Source organism: Myotis daubentonii, chromosome 3 (assembly GCF_963259705.1).
Source record: "Myotis daubentonii chromosome 3, mMyoDau2.1, whole genome shotgun sequence".
Lineage (NCBI taxonomy): Eukaryota > Metazoa > Chordata > Mammalia > Chiroptera > Vespertilionidae > Myotis > Myotis daubentonii.
In genome coordinates this window covers 164,806,470-164,812,290 of record NC_081842.1, presented here as the reverse complement: position 1 = coordinate 164,812,290, position 5,821 = coordinate 164,806,470, and the positions used below count along the sequence as shown (strand labels likewise).

Here is a 5,821-nt window from a genome sequence, read left to right as displayed (position 1 = left end):
GGTTGGGAAAGATGAAACACCACATTCTAGTAGGGCTCTGGCTATATAGGACAATAGGCAGAACACATATCCCTGGGCTTTAAAAAATAGTGAAACCCAAGATGATGCCAAGGAACTGAATAATGAGCCTTACTGGGCGTTTATTCTTCCTATACCCATGCCACTCAAACAAGAACAAGGAACAAACCTAGAATAAAAGGGCTTCATAGAAAAATTAAGGTACCTCTGGGGTGAGCCATGCAGGAGAAAGTTTGCCAACACCTGTCTGTAGTTCATTTCTGACTCAGTCATGAGTACCAACTTAATTCATTCTTCTGAGAAGAAAGCCAAGGTATTTTAAATGCAGAGCTGTTTAGATTTGCTACTCATTCTCATTCTGCAAAGTTAATAACATTTTTGAGGGTTCATTAATCTTAACAAGCTTAGAAAAAAACATTTTCATGTTCTTGCTCTCCAACTATCATCTTTACAGTATACTTTTACATAAATAATTGGTTATGGCTCAAAATAAAAAAAGCTTTGACAATTATCAAGCAGCCTAAGGATTTTTGAGCTTGTTCTGGGATGTGAGATATCAGCACCCTGGATGCCTGGAGACCATGTGTTATCTTATGATAACATTCAACTCACTTCTCTCTAGGCTCATAAAATAGAAGTTTTTCATCTAACAGCTGAAATGACTGTGTTCTGTTTAGATAATATTCCCTTGCTGAAAAGTTAGTCTCAATGGAATTTTTCTGATTCAAGTATAAATGCAAACTAGGATTAGTGTCTCTAGTAACCTGGGTGTCCTCCAAAGCATTTCATCCCTGTCCTCTTAAGACAAGTCCTATAATGCTTTGCAGATCACTGTGTCCTCTAGATTAAAATATTTCCCTTCACAGGCTAACCAGTGGAAAGCCTTCATTCCTACACACATTATAATTTTTCTTTGTGGCATGCACTAAAGACCTCTGACTGGCTATAAAATTATTTTATGTTCCTAGTATTCCTAGTCCTCAAGTAAAAATACTAGCTGTAATTCAATGATGACAATGTGGTATTATTCATAAAGCATTCAAACTGTACTTTCCAGTTTTAGAATGCCATCAGAACTTCCTGATTGAATTATAGTCGACCACTCAGCTGGTATCCTTTTCTCTGCATGAAAATTACTCAACTCTCCCTAGGCAGTGTTGCTCAGTTGGTTGTGTCATCCCATGCACTGCAAAGTTACCAATTTGATTTCCGGTCAAGGCACAGGCCCAGGTTGTGAGTTCAGTCCCTAGTTGGGGTGCATATGGGAGGAAACCGATCAATGTTTCTCTCTCTCTCTCTCTCTCTCTCTCTCTCTCTCTCTCTCTCTCTCCCTTCCTCTCTCTAAAATCAGTAAGAATATGTGTTTTTCTAAAAATTACTCACAAGCATTTTTCTCCAAGGGCTGGCTACATGGAAGTTCCAAAGGGAGTGACATTTTGCATGATCTTTCAAAAACTTCTTCAGGGACATTCAAGAGCCAAGAATTAGATAAAACTATTAAAATAAACGCTGGTTAAAAATTTAAAAACAAACAAACAGCAAATGTAATGAAAATGTATTGGTAGTTTTCCAAAGAGAAAAGGTGATGTCTGAATATATAATTCACTTTCACTGTCTGGTTTCCAAACCAAATACCTAAATTGATTATGTGGATTTAGATTAATAGTATCAAACATTTTTGGTGAGGCAGAAAGGGGCATGAGGTTTTGCTTATTTGTTTATTGGGTAGGGTGTCTTGTTTTGTGCTGTTGCTTAAAACATTTATCTATATGACCCAAGAAAAATCCATTTATTCATAGATGTTTTATTGTCCTCATTCATGGCTTGAAAACATCTGTGTTTATATTCAAGAGACAATAATTTTACAGGTGACTTTCTTTACTGTATTCAGCATCTCTGATTCTAGCACATAATCAAACATCTTACTTTACAAGTTCTTTCCTTGGTCCTTGCCTCATTTATTTCACATGTATTTCCCATAATTTTATAAGTTACCTTTTTAAAAATAATAAGTTAATCTTTTCCTGCGCAGTAGCTTTTTTAGACTGTGTCTAGTGGCAATATGTCCAGCCCCGCTGGCAGTGAAATATTTAATACTAAGTAATGTAGCCAGTCTTTTAAGCACAAGCCCTCGGGCTCTACACTGTAACTGTGTCATACGGAGAGTCCAGATATTTTAATCCTGATTCAGTATGTACATGACATGTAGACATGAACTTGTTTTATGCCTGTAACTGGGACTCTGTCTTTCTGTAGACTTGTTTTGTTTCTTCAAAACTATGCTAATAAAATGTGAGCAGAGTTGCTGCTTAATTGAATATTTAACACTCCTTCATTAAATCAGTTTACTGTCAATAGCAGATTTTATTCTAGGATCTGAGGACAGGAAGATGGCAACAATTTGATAGCTAGAAAAGACAACCTCTAACAGTGTATATTTTTATTTCATTATCATACATTCTTCACCTTCCACCATTTCCTAGTAAATTTGTGCACTCTAGAGCTACTAGATGCATTTTGTGTTTTATTATTAAAGAAAGTCATTTAACAGTGAGTGCATAATAAAGCTAAATTAACATGCCTCAGGATAATTATCTTAGTACATATATCCATCTATTAGAACACATTATTTCTAATCTTATAATGCTAATCCTTTCAAATAAGACAGCAAAATGCTAATATTCTCCTCTGACTTTAACATTTCCTAGATCATTAATCAGCAAACTGGAGTTATTGTCATTCATAAAATTAGGTCATATGGGTCAGTGGCTAATCTTGATGGTAAGACACTTATGTGTAACTTCTGACTAGAATGATTTGTTTTGTTATTGCCAATTAGAAGGCCAACTCAGTCATAAATTTGTTTTCTGGGCCTAAAATTATGTGGCTCAAGCAGATTTTCAAAATGGCAATACAAAAGAAAACCATAATCAGTATAATTTTATACCTGTGTTTCTCTTATTTAAATACACATTTAATCCATGATTTTAGTGAGTTGCCTTAAAAAAATCCATAAACTGGGCTTTACACTAAACTTGTGGCAAACAATTTAACTGTTCCTTTCATATAATTTGGTTTATAAGGCATCCCTTAGTAACTGGAGTTTTCAAATAATTCTGAATTCTTCCAAAGTGCCACTTTACTAAGATGGTTCTACTAAGACCTCTCCTAAGAGATTTCAAGCAATTCAACTGCCTGCATAAAATACTCAATGGCATAAAATAAAGATGTAGTGCATCACCCTGAATTATGCAGAAAGCTACATAAAGAGACAGAGTTGTGTGTCCTTTCCTACTTTCCCTCCATGTCATCTATGAAAGAACCCCTCATAAGGAAAAATAACACCAAGAGTAATTATTTTATGTCTCATCTCTTAAATATTCACAGCTCAGCAAGAAGGCAAATGAAGAGTGGCTTTTATGCCCTCTGTCTAGGTGTCCTTCCAGTATCACATGAGAGGACCTTTCAAAAGACAAATAACACCCACAGTAGCAGGTTTATTTCAGAGGAGGAAGGTATGAAATAGAGATTTTCACAGATGAGATTTGGAATGATCTCGTGCTTTGCCACTCATCTTGCGAAGGACCACCTCTCCAACACCAAGGACAATAGCTTAAAGACTTCTGAACAAATATCATCTCATTGACTACTCAGAAAGAGCTCTTTTCTTTCAAAAATTTCATGTTTGCTTGTTCTTCTAGAATTCCACTCGACCAATCCTTCTCCTAAAATGTCACTTATATCCTATTCTCCTTTCAGCAGTTTTGCCAGCTCCCTTTCATTACTATCCGCCACTATTTTCACTGCCATTCTATTATCTAGTACTCACTTGAACACTCAGCCAGCCATCCCCAAACTTTTCAGAGACTATGAAGATGGAAACAGAGGATTAGAAATTAGGGCTCGAAAGCTCTGGGCTCTGGGCTCTCATCAGAGAGTCAATATCACATATGAAGGAAGAGAGCTGAAGAAGTTAAATATCTTGACCCAAATTCCCACCTTACCACTTACTAGCTGTATGAGGATAAGGAGCTTATTTAACCCCTTTGGGCTTTCACCAATAAAATGGGGATAAAAACTATACATACCTCATCAGGTAGCTATCAGGATTACTGAGGCAATACTTGGAAAGGATTTAGACTCCAGGCAGCAGCAGCTTTCTACCTGAAAGAGTTTTGCTGAAGTAGGGGAGGAACCTAAAGGGGACTGTGGGAGAAAGGCTCTTCCCTTCCATCTGGCCACAGCCATCAGTAAACCAAGAGGGGCACTTACAAGTACATCCAGAAGCTATGGAGGAAGAAGCAGTCAGATGTAATGCGCTTCCTTCTCAGGGTGCGCTGCTGACAGTACCATCCGCTCTCTGCGCTCCACAGAGCCCACCCTCAGCCCCCCCCCCACCCCCCGCAAACAAAGTCCACAGGCTGGGATGCAAGGCAAAGCAAGGTTATGTCATACTAGAGGCCCAGTGCATGAATTCATGCGTGGGTGGGATCCGGCTGGCCAGGGGGAGGGGCCACAGGTGGTCGGCAGGCCACCCTGCCCCTGATCGGGGATGGGCTAGTTGGAGGGGCCGGCCCCACATCCTGGTCAAACTCTGGGTCGAACTCTCAGTAGAGGGGACAATTTGCAAATTAGTCTTTTATTACTTAGGATATCAGATTCATGTGAGCCGTGGTGGCCACAAATGCCCTGTTCCTAAGGGTGCGACGACAAGCCTGTCCATCACTGTGTTAACCACTAAAGTTTGGAGCGAGCAGGATGCCACTGTAGGGCTCTGAGAGTCCTGAATTCTTATTGGGTTGGTGAAGATTCTATGAGGTTATTCACATTGATCCATTCCATAAGGCTATCAGAAGAAATCCTGATGCCTAGTGGATCACCAAACCAGTCTACAAGCACAGGGAGATGGAGGGCTGACATCTGTGGCCCCAAGAGCCATGGCCTTGGGAAGGACCACAAGTCCCGCAACACTACTGTGGTTCTCACGGTGCACCTTGGAGAAGGCGCAATACTCTCCAGCTCCACTGTTACCGCTATTATAAGTAATGTTTGTAAAATTCTTTCCTAATAAACAATTTGGGACAGTCAAAAAAGAAAGCATTTAGATGCACATTTAATATCCAATGCATTGAATACATGCTGGATTTATAGTTGTGAGTAGGAGAAACATAGAGCTAATTTTGTATTATTATTTATTAATTATTGTATTATTTTTTACATGTACACCTGTACACCTACTTTTGCCCCATCCTGTACACACACACACACACACACACACACACATAGTGCTAATGGCAACAATGTCTCACGTTTCCCTCTCCTAGTCTGAAAATGAAAATATTAAATTGGATCTCTCTAAAATCCCTTCTGGTTCAAAAATATCAAGAGTTTGAGTGCAATATAAATCCTTTTTCTTTAACTCTAAGACTTTCATAGCAATCTACTCTCCAATTTGCATTGAGGATGAAAATGTAAGATCATAAGATAAACATATGGCCTTAAGAACCTTAAGACCTTTTGTCTTAAAGTGTAAAAATAAGTTTCATTTCCCACTCCTCAGATATATATTCTTTTCCTCTAATATTACTTGATTTGATTTCAGGAAAATCTGAAACTATCAAAAAATTCATTTATGGAACAAATGGTATACTATACTAAGAAATAGTATAGAGTCATGTGAATGTAAGTTTACTAGCTAGATAATTTGACAATTAAAAAATAACATTTATGGTAAAAATATAATAAATTATTTGTATTCACATTCAATTAATATTTACTGAGCATCTTCTCTTTGCTGGGCATA

General features: G+C 38.0%; 1 pseudogene; it reads left to right on the top strand.

Moving 5' to 3' along the window:
* The first annotated feature begins 289 nt into the window (after window positions 1-289).
* On the top strand, window positions 290-5,098 carry LOC132231917 (large ribosomal subunit protein eL15-like; annotated as a pseudogene).
* Window positions 5,099-5,821: the final 723 nt, after the last annotated feature.